Source organism: Trachymyrmex cornetzi, unplaced genomic scaffold, assembly GCF_001594075.2.
Source record: "Trachymyrmex cornetzi isolate Tcor2-1 unplaced genomic scaffold, Tcor1.1 scaffold412, whole genome shotgun sequence".
Lineage (NCBI taxonomy): Eukaryota > Metazoa > Arthropoda > Insecta > Hymenoptera > Formicidae > Trachymyrmex > Trachymyrmex cornetzi.
The window spans coordinates 191,380-206,687 of NW_017298876.1; the positions used below are offsets into that span (position 1 = coordinate 191,380).

At 36.1% G+C, this 15,308-nt stretch overlaps 1 protein-coding gene across 1 annotated transcript in view; it reads right to left on the bottom strand.

Moving 5' to 3' along the window:
• The window catches only part of Cad87A (cadherin 87A), a 257,421-nt gene that overhangs the window by 173,454 nt on the left and 68,659 nt on the right, over positions 1-15,308 (bottom strand). The gene's annotated exons all lie outside the window — the stretch shown is intronic.

Sequence of the window (15,308 nt, forward strand, 5' to 3'; positions counted from 1 at the left end):
GTTCAAGATAATAACGACGTTCCCTACTAATAAAAAGCGAAACGGTGATACCCGACGTTCGTTGGAGAGAAATAGCATTCTCGTCTTCGTCCTCATCCTCGTCGTCGTTGTCGTCCTCGCTGCTACTCGAGACGAAACGAGAGGTCCACCGAGGAAAATTGTCTTGAAAATGTCAGAGAAGAGAAAGAGAGAAAGAAAGAGAAAAGGCAGCGGGAGAATAAAAAGACGACGGATGGAAATGGTACTGGTCTCGGTTGTGGTGACGGTGTAGTGGTGTCTGGGTTGTCCTGGTGGTAAGCTAGAATAAAGTCCTGCGAGCGGGGAGAAGTGGAAAATTTACGATATCTCGTGCCAATAGTCGTTCGAGGCTTTCGCTTGCTTACGATTTGCGCGAGATTGGGCTGAGACGAGGTCGGCTCGTTTTCTCCTCGTCTCACGTCGGCTTCTTCCTTCCGCCCTCTTCCTGGGCGGAAACGCTTATCGTTGAATTACGGGCATGGAGCACGGTTAAATTTTGCGGAGCGGACAAAGAGGCGATTCAAATTAAACGCTTGCCTTTTCCGACTCCGCCAGTCTCGTCCTTATACTTGCGCTACGTTGCTGCTACCCTCGGCAGCCGTCTCTAATCCTTCTCTTTCTCTCGGCGTTTCTTGGAGCAACCCTTATTCCTCTTTTCGTCTAGTTCGCTCCGCCGTCGCTTTCAAAAGCGGCTGCCTTTCTCTTGGGCCGCTTCAGCACCACCCCGTCGACTCGCCAACCTCACGACTGTCTTTCTTACGTCATGTGTACGAGGGTAACGACCGAAGAGTAAAAGACAGACAGAGAGAGATGGAGAAACAGAGAAAGAGAAGAGAGAGAGAGAGAGAGTCGCACGTACTAGTACTGTCTCCGTTTTCATCCACTTTCATTAGCGACGCCGCGAATCCTCGGCATCCCTCTCGGTGTAGATTACGAAATTCCTGCGCGCGGGAATTATCTGCCGCAAATCCTCGCGAGCTAGTCAGGAGGAGCTCCCGTTTCGTTCATGCGACGATTATGGCTCTAGTAAAGAGAAGTGATAGAGCTTGAAACTCTGCCCTGCGAGCAATAAAAGTGATAACATTTGCTTACGTCCATCGTCGCAATGAGTACAAACGAGTTAAAATCTTACCTTTACACAGCTAATTCGAGGAATTTTTGGAGTATTCGTTCGAATTAGTTTCAAGATCTAAACCCTATTTTCAGCAAGATTTCTTCAGCAAGCCATTCCGTATTTCTCGCATATATCAATTATCTAATAGCCCGTGTAGTATAATGAACATGATATTAGCTCAGTTACTACCTTTGTCTGTCTCTCCATTTTGTGTACTTTGTCTTTGACAAACGTACAGAATCCACAACGCACAAACATGCTCCGTATTTCGTTGTTTACATTACCGTATTGAATTATACAGTACATAGACCGAATGGTTTAAAGAGTATATATAAAATTAAATTAAATATATTCTTCAACACTGTCACGAAACTTTGTAAAAAATTTGATTATTTTCTGGAATGCTCAACGCGCCGTTTATACATATATTTACATTCTATGACATATTGTGATAAATCTCAAATATAAAATTTATTTATATGAATATTTCAATGTAATATAAATAAAACAAAATTTTTTTAAATTGAAATAATAAATTATTTAAAATTAGCGACAATTGGTTATTATTATCTACGTCCAAAATGTATAAATAAATATTTGCAATAACTTTGTTTTCCCATCTCGAGTAATGCAATTAAAATCGTTCCGGAGATATTTTTGATATATCTATTAATTGGGATATCAGCGAGAAATAACGGAGGAACAAGTTGCTCGAAAGCGCTTCCTTGTTCCACGAGGAAATATAGTATCGTTCGTATCGATATTCTACGGTATTCTATTATATTTTAATTATGTTCCATGAAATATCTCACATTTTTTTCCAAAGCACTTCCATGGACATTCTTTTTATCATACTTATCGTAGCATGAATAGCAAAATGTACATTACATGAAGTGTATGACAAAATTTTAAAACATTAGGAAAATCAAAGTATATAATTCGAGATTCAAGTACAAAATGATTAGCAGACAATACTTTTAGTATCATTACATTAATTAGCGCTTTCAATATTGTATTCGATCTTTTTTATTACGCTAAACCGTGTGGTGTCTGTAAAATCAATTGAATGAACTAAAAACTTTGTAAACTATTCCGCAGTGTTATGCCTCTATAATACTATAGAGGATGTACAGCTATAAAACTAGCAGAAAAGCGCATAGCTGAGAACTCGATACAGACGTAACTAGAATGAAACATTAATTTACTGTAATAGCAAGCGTACAAGTTATGAGCATATGACAGGAACTGGATTATCCGGATGAAGCTTATTCTAAAATTTTCATTGTTACGAATGTATTATCGAAAGCGTCAATTATTCATGATAAAAGCTCAGTTAATGGATTACGTGAAAGAGGGTCGCACGGAAAGCATTTGCAAGCACTGCCCATGAATCGATAAGCATATCATACAATTCCACTAATAATTATTTCTTGCCGCTTCTCTTTTTTATTTAACGTCTTTCAGACATTCGTATAGCTCGGGTAATATTTCTGTACACTTCACAGACAATCCGGAAATTATTAATCCGCTGTCTCTACAATCGAAGATAGAATAAATCAGATTTATCGGCCAAAATAAGAGAAATTAAATATCGGTCTGTGTTACTCTCCCTCAATGCTCCAGCATTCGGGTCACCGAGTATTCACGATAACGAGCCACTTCGATATAATGACAAGCACTTCGCGTAGCTTTTATAGAAGTGGATGCGCTTCGCTTGGTAGAATTATATGTATACGCGGTGTTCGCCCCGATAAGGTCTAATTGTTGTTTCTCGCATAGCACTTATTTTTTTATATACGTGACATATTCATTTACTCCAACGATTCTCAGATATACTATAAAAATCGATATGACAATAAAAATACAAATCGATTAGACAATGATTTTTCCTAATTACGAGCGTGAATTACCTACGTACGCGAGGTCTACGATAAAGTTTTAAACCAAAAAATTGACCAATCACAGTCGATTATTCTCCTCATATTCGATTGTGATTGTCAATTTTTTACTACTCTATTGTACACTGAAAAAAAAATTAGCTAAATCTGAGTAAATATTTCTTGAATAGTGCCAAGTAAATATTTATTTAGAACAAATAAATATTTGCTCAATAAAATATAATAATAATTAAATCAAATTAATGATTCTTGTATAAAATAAATATATGTTTACATTTAGTAAATATGTGTACTTGGCACTATTCAAGAAATATTTACTCAGATTTAGCTAATTTTTTTATCAGTGTAGACACCGTGTTAGATTACATTAGACAATAATTAATTATTAATCCATATAGAGTCGCCAAACTAAGTCACAAAACTAACGCTTAGTCAACGCTGTCAACTAATTGACGGCCAAGGCTCTGTCAACCAGTACTGGGTCATCACTGACAAATGACTGGCTGACAAATAATGGCCAAAGTTTTGTCACCCAATAGATACTGAGTCATTACTGGCAAATAACTGGCTAAAATAACTAAACCAATACCATCTACCACTGGTTAAGTACTGATAATAGTACCTGAACTGTGGTAACCAATAATGTCTCAGCACTGGGTCGATTGTAAAACCCTATAGGAAGTTATATAATATTAAATATTAAATAAATATTTAAAAGAAGGATTTTAAACGAGATTAATATGTAATTTATTAGCTTATAAAAAATTTAATTGAGATTTGCCAAGCAAATTATAATTAAAAATTTACATATATATGACTGCTACAGAGAGATGTCTGAGAGTCGCTGCATGGCGTTCGGACATCTTGGAAAACCGAGGAAGCTACATTTGTTTCGCTTCTATGTTGCGCGGGGCCATTTCCTGCACAATGGTACATACTAGTTTCGCGTTTCACCACTCATATTTATGAAAATAAAATCGGGAGAATGGAAACGCGTATATAAAAGAACGAAAGAGGGAATTAAAGATGACTGTCTCGGCGGAAAGCGAGCACCGATCCGGATCGTTGACTATTTACGGCTCGAGCGGAAACTCGGTCGACGGTTTTTGGTCCTCCGAGCGGAATAGCTTCAGCGAAATTGAACCCGCACGGCAGACGGACAGTCGACTCCATGATTTTCCGATGGTCAAGAGGTCAACATACGGAGCCACTATCGTTGAATTCAAGGAGAGGAAGTCTCGGATTTTATTATTAAAAGCGGTTCCATCAACATCATGTTATCGTCGCTCGTAAGTCGTAAGTTATTCTCCGAGAATATTCCTCGATCTTACCCTCGAGACACATAGATTATTTCGCAAGAGAATTCAGCTTTTAGTTCAAACTTGAAACATATTATAACTAGAGACATATTATATGTATATTATCGCTACTATTACGAATTAACAAAATGCATCAACTTTACCAATTTTCGAGACTAAATTTACATTTTTTCACACTGATTTGATATCCAAAATACAGCTCACTGAGCTAACCTCTAAACTTTGTAAAGACACTATGAATTTCAAACTCGAGGGATTAAACTACCGAAAACGATATGACGGTAGCCTGGCTCTACGCAGGAAGAGTACCACTTCGCAAGCTAGGATCTATCGGCGATCTACCACTTACATTTGTGGATTTTGACGCAACGCCATTGAGTATTCAGGACGGCGAATAGCAGCGCTCGGTTAATGACTCTCAGTATTCTGCTGGAAGTGCCATCCGTCGAATTGGAATTCTTCATCGAAACGCGTTGACGACGAGCTTACGAAGTAAGAAAGAGGAAGAGAGAGAGAGAGAGAGAGAGAGAGAGAGAGAGACCCGTTTTTCGCGGCGGAAACTGGCTTTCTTCTCGAACTATTGGCTGCCTTCAGCATTCGCGAAGAATAAGACCCGCCGGTTCCAATACAATCGAATTTTATTAACCACGCCACGCCGAATAAAAAGATAGCTGACACGATTACACGGCTCATTCGCCGCCCTCTTAACGGCTTACTTCACTCAAATTTAATACACTCTCCTGATGTAATTTTTTATGCGCTTTTGAAATAAGGTAAAGTTAAGTAGAGTAGAATGTTTCGCGGAACCGCCAAGCTTCCTGAGTGAAGCCTTCGGCAAAGTGATGAGAAGAGACTAAAGATATAATCTTCGAACCTGCTTACGATAATGGTTTATAAATTTTTATGAAATTGTAAATTTTATTGTAGAAGTTTGAAGCAATATCGTACGAAAGACTTCTATGACAAAATACAAATTTCAAGAGAAGAAGGACTATTTATCTTCCAACTTGCTAGCTATGTAATTTTATGATCTCCTTAATTTCATCGAACTTTGTATCAACTTCTACCGCAATATGCAAAAGATGAGATAATTATCTGGAAAATTTGCATTTCAAGAAAAATTCATTAATTTATGCAAAAAAATATCCATTAATAGATGAATTCTTTTTTTTTTTTATATTATCGTTGACAGCTTTATTATAAGTGAGAGATTTGGCTTTCTGTACTTGTCAGAATCTCTTAGCTACGCAAGTGTTAAAGTAGAAGATAGAAAATAGCCTGGCGCAGAGCGGCCATATCGATAATGATCGCGGAAAAGAGAAAGCGTCAGATTTACTCCTTAATAAGATGGTGGCAATATCTTAGGCGTCCGAAACGCTTTGTTACTCCAGGAGAAGTGACGTCATTACTCGCGGACAGGTCGCTTTCATCAACGTCTTTCCGCCTTATGAAAAAAGGGAGGCTGTATAATGTCAACCATAAATCATACGGCGGTCACTGCCAGAATGATACATCAATTAGACGAAATGGAAGCAGTTGCGCACGAGCTCAAGTCGGCGAGGACAAATGTGGTAAAAAATGATAATTAGGTGAGTTACGTTACCTCGAGAAATGAAAATTAATGCGAGGTAGCTAACACGAATGAATTCTGTGCTCACTATCACGAATTTCACGAGTTTCGATCTCAAAGTAGCTCTCAAAACTATTTACTAAAAAAATTATGATTTTGTTTATAAACATTACGTAATGAAAAAAAAAGAGTACAATTTAAAAGATGTAATATGTAAAATCAGAACTTTAAATCTTTAAGAGAACAATTTGTTCTATTATATAATTCAAGAATTTATATACCTACAATAATTTCAAGATAGAGATCTTGAAAAAAATTAATATTAATTTTTGATTATGCGTTAGTCCCACACAGAAAAAAAGACTATTCTTAAATCAACCATAATATACTCATACATAAACAAAAATATTGTAATCTTGCTTTAAAATTTTTAGTTTTGAATTTGTATTGATATAAAATTTTTAATTGAGCAAGTCTTGAATTAAATGCAAAGTAATAATTGTGTTGCATCAAAACAAATTTAATCAAATCAAGATTGATATCTTTGAAGCAAGATTATAATATTTTTGCTTATATATGAGTATATTATGGTTGATTTAAGAATAATCTTTTTTCTGTGCATCAGACATTAGTTAGTTGCGACGATTATTTCCTTGATTTATTGTTAGAGAGAGAAGATGGAAGGACAAAAGAAAGAGGAGGACAGAGAAAGAGAGGGATAGGACGACAAAGAGAGGTTGGCAAACACTGCCGATAAATAGGCGATCCAACAATTGGCAAGAATTTCAATCGCAGTTGCACTGTATCGTGCGTTGTAATGTTGACTGCGAGATGGTTGTGGGCAATGGGAACATGGACTGTTAGTCGTTACATTGGTTTCATCGCGAGGGGAATGCGTGCCTCCGGTACTGCTATGTCCGCATAGTAATACGAGCGGTAATGCAGCGATGCCCTTATTGTAAATTACGAAGGGAGTGCTTAATGCAATGCTGTAGGCGATGTACACTGCGGATTTCCCACACGATGAGAAGCGATCGAACCGGGAGATGTAATAATTGAATACTTAGTTATACAGATCGATGAAACAATTCTCGAATTGCCTACTAACAGTACACATTAATTAACTTGCAAATGCTAACGTTCGTTCGTTCAACGCGCGCATTGGATATAACGTACTTTGTAATTATGTTTATAAATGTAATTCTCATGAGTATCCCGCATAAATTGGAAAAATATACTTCTGTATTGTAAACACGATAGAGTAAAAAATAATAAAACGTAATTAAATGTCGCAGTTAATTAAACAGGTCTTTTTCATTTTTTGAAAATGGAAATTGCTAGCCGAGATTAAACTCCATACGAAGTTAAAACCCCATCTACAAAATTAAAAAAGAAAAAAAAATCGATCCTACATACATCGTTAACTGCAATGACAAAACCGGTGGTTTTAGGAAACAACACGCTTTTCAATGGAACACTTTCAATGGAAAATCGAAAGAAATGATGAGTATAATCGCAAATAAATGATTCCTCTATAAAGAAATAAATTAACTATTGCTCTAGCCAACTCCTATATCGACTGTGTAATCGAGCGGATATGTCTTTCGCGCCAATTCCATAGTCATTATCCTCCGTACTGTGCGATATGACCAGGCAATGTCCAATGGGACAGCTGCGTAACGCGATAAAACGTCAGCCGGCCGCACGGCGGGTAGCCTGGTCTGAGCTTTTACGAGCTCACTCGAGCTATCCGGGTCCAATCGTCGGATTATGGGAGAATTTGGATCACCGCTGTGCACATCCCCCCCCCCCCTCTCTCTCTCTCTCTCTCTCTCTCTCTCTGCCGAGCGAAAATTACACCGCGAAAAGCACTCTGGTTTGCGAAACACGCACCACGACACACGCACAGCCGCTTTCGTTACTGGTAACCCGAAACACTACTCAATCGTAAACAGCAAGTTAGAGAGGCGGCTTTTATAGACCCGTTTGCAATTTGCGTAACCCGAGAAATTCGCGATAAATTATTGGTGATGTAGGTATTCAACGTTGTGTGTACATTTAACTAGTTAATAGCGTGAGTTAAAGGCTAACAAATTACGTGTTAATTACACATTCAAAGAGTATTTTTAATGAAAATAAACGTGAGAATGAAAATTATTTTCACGATAAAAACAGAAAGTATAAAGAGACCATAATAAAATTATAAACGTGGCAAAATTTTCTCTATTACGTAACTTTTTTCCGGGATTTATTGTTTACAAAACAAAATAGAGCGGCAATAAATCCGCAGATGTATGTAGACATAATTTACATTAAAATGGCAAAATTCAAAAGCACATTTTAATCGTGCACGAGAAACGATAAGTCCACATGGTGAACAACAAAGGAATGCATCATGGAAAATATACATCGTAGAGTTTATTAAAGTTAATCGCGAGCGCATACACTCTATCTACGCAACAATCGCGCATATAGAGTTGGCTGATTAAACAGATTGTCATACGTTGCTTATCACACGTACTCTATTTACAGGTGTATAAAGCGGCATATAATAAATGCGCGTCCAGCCAACCGGTCTCGTGTTCGCCGGTTCGTCTGTACACATGCCCTCGGAACGATGGTACGATGTATGTTTTAGGAAGTTTGCCCGGCGCCATGGTTATGCATGGTATTCGGGCATCGTCGTGGGGCCAGTGTCATCAAATTTTGCATAGCCACCCAGCATTTATTTGCGGTCCGACGGTTCATTTGCATTCAAAATTCTCCGAGCAAGAATTTTCGTCTTTTCTCCCTCTCCCCCCCCCCCCCATCTTTCTCTCTGTTTCACTTTAATTTTTTCTATCGCGACACAACAAACGTTCTTCACGGACAATTCCCATTGAGAAATAGTCGAAAAGGAAAAAAATCTTATCGACGCAGGAAGAGACAGTTAAGAAAAAGTAGTGCGGAAAGTGCCAAGTTAAGTTCGGCACAAGTTACCACTCGTCGTCGATTTTGTCAATTCTCAACGAATTGGCCAACGGTGTTGTCGCTCGCTCGCAATCGGGAAGGATTTAGCTGGCGCGGCCAGAAAGTTTCGACGGCAAAATCTTCGCAGACGACCGTCTCGAGTCAATTTAAAATTCCTCACGATGTAAACGCATTCCCCGTCTCGTGCTCGTGCAGTGGCGCGGCAATTGATTGCATTTCATTGTGACAAATGGAGAGAACGCGGAAGAATAACGTTTTACTTTTGCATTCGAAAATTAGAAAGAAAAAAAAAAGAGAGCGAGAGACGCTTCCCTTTTCGATAGTAGTTGTTTTATTGAACAATTGGTACTTTTATTAAATTAAAAGCTCATTTTACTAACGTAAATTTCTACCAAGTTAATAATTAGGATGTGGGAAACAGTTTCAATGCGCCCTTTCAACTCTCTTCTCTCTCTCTCTCTCTCTCTCTCTCTCTCTATATATATATATATATATATATATGTGCTTCGTTTTGCAGTGAGGTAATCAAATTGTTAACAAATTATCACGCATAGACTGCTTCGCGACTGAATTTCAAACATTAACTGCAGCTTCTGCATTTAAGGCCTAGTTTTTCAATTGTTGGTTAACTTAAAATCAGGTTTACCCTGATAACAATGTAAAAATTGTAATTTTTCTATGAGTATCATTAAAACTGATAGTGTTTTGTAATGAATTACTTTCAAACTTTACCACTACAAAACTATTAATTCAGATTAATCATATAAAGCTAGAAAAACACAATTTTTTACATTATCGTTAAGTGAGGTTGAGTCTAAACCACAGGTCAACTTAGTCAACCATCAGATAACGAAAAACGGGGCCAGGAAAGTGTTTTCTATCGACAGATTTATCGCCACCCTTTTTTGGCCGATGGATGCAGTAATCATATTCCAGTCATCTCCCGGGTGGAAACAGTCGCTTCCACCGGGCGACCGCACCGGATGCAGAACTGTTATACGACCTGACTACAGTGATCTACGAATGCTGACTCAGGGTCAAGCGGATTATGAGAACTCGTGTCACTGGCCGTCCCCTTCCGAAAACGTCCCAACAATGCGAGTTCCTGCTTACACACGTGTAATTTACATCCTCAGACAATGCGCACAGAAGTTTCCTTCTGTTTGCAAATCCCGTCTTCCGTGTCGCACGTGACAAATGGATGTTTTAAATACATAAAACAAGGGATATAAAACGTGCCATAATAACGTACGGCATGTAAAAAGTATAAAGTAATATAGGGCAGGAGAGACGCAATTTCTAATAAACCGAGAAACCCTAACAAGAAATTCTCGATAAAAAATGTAACTGTAAAAATTACTATACTGCTTGTGTTTAATGATGGCGTTAATTACAAAATTAATTAAAAATAATATTATTTAGATACATAGCTAAAATTTCTGTTCTCTATACTTCGTTTATATATAAGTATAGGTAATATTTGCGACTGGAAGATTACAAATAGATTTAGAAGAGCAATATCGAAGATACAGATACATGTATTTCCCGTGCAAGACGAGTATTACGGATGACTCCTCCCTCTTCTCCATCTCATTTCTTTCACTCACAGATTTCCATTTTCGCCGTTTTACCATTTTCACCATTCCACCATTCGGAAATGCTATACCGAGTGTATCGTACCACGCCGGCAAACAACCGCCCCTCCGGTTTCCCGAAAGGACTCTGCTGAAAGTTTCGACTATTTCGCGCGATAACCATCGCACCGCCGCTAACTCGCTCATGCATATGTGCACACACCAACATATATGCGTCGGTCTTTACTGGTATGTGCACATGTGTACGAATAAATATACAGCAGGACGCGCGAGCGCGGAAGGGAGAAAGATAAAAGAGTGAAAACAGAAAAGGAATATCTCTCCTATTTACCCGAAATGCACCGCGTTCTTTGTTCACTTTGCACGCGTTCCTTTGCTCAAAATTGCAAAGCGTGAAGTATAAAGCGCGGTTCACGCTTAAATGAAAATAACAGCGTTAAACGCGAATTTTAACATCTCCCAATCATTCGCTAATGTCAGCTCTGCTGCTCTCCTCTCCTTTGGCCTACAATACAATTGAACTTTCTGATTAGAGACCTCTTTTCAAAGGTTATTAAACTATATGGTAGACGGTTGAGACGATCATTTTATTCCTACTAATCATTTTACATGAACACGGATCAGTTGCTATCATTACATTTTTTTAGTAAATACTTTAGAATTTAGTATTTTACTGATTTATATGATACAGTTAATTAATGTTAAATTGAGGATTAATGTTAAATTTACTCACCATTGCTAATTTCGGATTGTAAATGTTTGTGTCCAAAACAAGAAACGCAGAATGAAAATTTTTGCAAAATATATTAATATAAAAATATTTTTTATGGAAATATAAAACAACATTTACAACCAATAGAATTAACTTGTAAAACATACTGAAAGCTCTCCTTTCATTTTATTGAATAGTAAATAATTATATATCTAGAAATGAATTATACATGATCAATAACGAAATGACATATTCACAGCTGTGACAAATTGTCAAAGTAATAGTAAATAAAAAAATATGATTTAATTTTTTCCCAAAGCAAAAAAAATAGTTATATTTTATAAATCTATTCTATATCGTCCATATCTTGTTTTAATGAAAAATATTTCTATTCAAATATAATTTGCGAGAAATTTTATTGCGTGTTTTCTGATATCACAATCTAAGATAGTAGTAAGTTAACAGGCGCCTTAACGTTAGATGAATCAGCAATTAATATTTTAGTAGTCTAAGAATATCATAGCAATCTAAGGATATCGTGTCAGTCCAAGGATATCGTATCGGTCTAAAGATATCGTATCAGTCTAACAAGTAAACCTACGGAAGTGTCACTCAGCGATTTTAATGAAACTTTGCATATTTATAGAACTTTGAAAATATTTAACGCATATTTTTTTTTATCGGCAAAGGTCCACTCTGAAGGGTGAAAACTACCCCTTAAAGGTAAGGGTAGATTTAACATATCAGGTGAAATAAGTTGAAAATTTTAAAAAGTAAAATGGGTTAGAGGGTTTTTGGGGTCGCTGAAACTAAATCTTATGTCAAAAGTATAAAATTCAAAAGTTTTCTTCACGTGCCGCATTTTCTCTTTTCACTGAAGCATACATACTCTGTAGATATAAGCGGTTTGATATTTACGTTTTTTCAACAGAGTTCACCCTTCAGAGTGGATCTTTGCCGATAAAAAAAATACGTGTTAAATATTTTTCAAAGTTCTACAAATAAAGTTTCATTAAAATCGGTGAGTGACATTTCTGTAGATTTACTTGTAAGAATATATCTATTTGCTTATTCAGAAATATTGTTTTTATCAAACAACTTGAAGTATCAATTAAATGCCGTCCCCTACAGCACAAAGTTGCACAAAAGTTGCAGCAATATTGCAGAAATTTTGCAGCGATATTGCTGCAAATTCTGTGCTGTATGGGGTAGGATTGCAAAACGTCGCAATTAAAAAGAAAAAAATGCAATATTGCACAGTTCGTTGCATCTTATCACTTAGCATAAAGCAACCACGCTCTTACGGCAAATATAAAGTAAACATCTCAGTGACTGGATATGTATCTATGTTTGGACACACTTACACAAAATTTATTATTATTAATCTCGAATACTTTTTTTATTATATTATAATTCAATTGTATTTAAAGATTATAATTAAATTATAATATTATATTTAAAAAAACATTTGAGAGAATAATAATAATATAAACAAATAAAAGGTCCGGAAATAGGTACATATTTGGTTACTATTGACATTTATCTTAATTTTCTTTAACTCCCATAATAAGATATAATATTACGATTTATGATTTTTGTACAAATAAGGATGTTACAACGGAGCAGTAGCATAACGTAAGCGTGTGTGTTCCGATATGCACTGTCAGCACTGGCACTACTGAAGAATTATTCTGTTATCATCACGTAGCGTGCTGCAACAGTATCTAGTCGCAGTGTAAGTACACATAGTATGGACACTAAGCGTCGGCACCTTTGATATAGTGAGGTCATATGACTCACCTTATTCCTGGTAATATATAGTAGAACTGTGATAGGACAGGCTCTTAAATTTGAATTTCTGTTAAGCCCGTTTGCTAACCTGATACGTCTGCAATATTCTTGATAGTACAAACCAACGCGTGCACATTAAAAATTGAAGACCAGTAAAAAAAACTTTAGTGTCCATACTGTGTATATTAATAATAGGTGTTTTCCATTTAGTAACACAAACATCGTTCCATTTTGTTTGACATTCCGAGAGTAACAGAGATAGAATGGCACTTGTGTCGACTTTTGTTATCAAATGAAAAACACCCATTGTGATCTGATTCCAGTGACGTCATATATAACAGTTATATTGCCACTACTGCAGCTCTCAATTAAAATTATCATTAGTGATACAATTTAATTCAAAGTAAGTACTAAAAATTCCGATGGATCCGATTTGATTCTGCTGATTTAGTCCTGTTAACTTGATAGAGTTAGCTCTCGAGGTAAGGCAGTTACAGTGCAATATGACGTTGGCTAAAGAAGCGCAAAAAATAATTTTAGATCTACAATAGAAATAAATAAGTTTTCTAAAAGAACATCGCTACTACTTTTGTTCAAAATTTCTAATAACATTAAGCATATTTTGATATTTTGATTTAATGCATTTATCAATCGTGTCTATTATACGAGTAAGTCTGCTACGACTATTGCAATACCGTTTCGAAATACGACATCATAATGCTGCTGACAGTACCAAAGTAATTTCGGAATGGCTGTGGCAGTGGACTATTGTAATGTCATGATGTACTACCAATAAAAGAGGAACATGCCCTGTGTTAATAAGTCGCGCGCTCAAGAGCGAGAAATCGCTTGGGAAGTTTCCACAGGAAAATCCCTATCGAACGAAGCAGTCGAGTTTTATTCCCCAAACTTGATGTCACTCGGCTTGACTTCGTGCAACCCGAGAGGATACCGACTCTCAGTTAACGATCCCGTTTGCATTCGAGTGCATTTTCGCGTTACTACGCAAACCGCTCACTGTCGTGCGTTCGTTCGGTCTCTCTTCGGTCAACCGCAGCATTTATTCGCGGACTCACGGCGTCACACAAAAATGCGAATTATTCCGTATGAGGTGCTTTGAAGTCGCGCGGAATTTATATCCACGGAATGCTAACTACGTACGACCTTATAAACGAATATGCGCGCGTGGTTTCCCGCATAACGCGCCGCCATACGCCTACAAACCTGGCAAAAATGAAACAAACTGGATAAAAATAAAGCGAACATTAACGCAACATCGTCTCTATTTGTATATACATTCTATTACTGAGAATTTAAATGCAATTTTATAATAAAAACTGAAATCTATCGTTAAATTGGAACATCGTTACATCGATTTCATTTTATAAAAATTTATACTGGCGACTAATACTATCTAGAGAAATAAAAAATATGAAATATCCATCTCTTTTCATTAATGTAATATAATATTTTATTTAATAAAATTTATTTTATAAATATAATATTATATAATCGTTAATATAATAATACTATATATAAAGAGAAGTTGTATAATATTATTGCAAATCACGCAATTAAAGAAATATATATTATAATGAAAATCGTATAATATAACTGAAAAAGTATTGGAGATATATATATTAGGTATTCATATTGTAAATTAAAAATTTAATTTAATTTAACTTGTATATTAATTATTTTTTTATAACTTGACTAAAAATTCAGTACATTTAATGCTACTTTATTATTATATGTGTTAGTTTCTGTACGCAATATTCTTGTTAAATTTTTATGAAATTTTTACTTAAGAAAACCAAACAAAATATAAAACACGTTGGAAAAATACTATACGATACACTAAAAAATTTTCAGAAATAATGTAAAAAAATGCAGTTAAAAATTACTGCAACCGTAATTAATCTCGCACTCTTTTCAATATTTTTTTTTAAATTTTATTTCACTTGTTTATTTTACATGTGCAAATTCATGAGAAACACGTGTCATATGTTCCAAAAGGTAAATGTTCGCGATATGTATTTGCCAACAGTTCAATTTAAAAAAAAAACTTATTTGAAAATATAACAAAATAGTTTCTCTTGCTTTAAAATTTTCGTAAAAGTGAGGCGCGCTTCTGAAACTTGATAATGACGATCGGTGATACAAAGAGGCCTTTCACTTCGGCGAGAATTTTCCTCTTGAACTTTCCCGGAACATTCTCAGTAGCTTTGTACTGTGACATCGTAAAAACGTGCGAAAGAAAGGGCCTTTTGTACCCGATATTGCGCTTGATACCTTGCGATTTGCACGCTACATAATCTTAA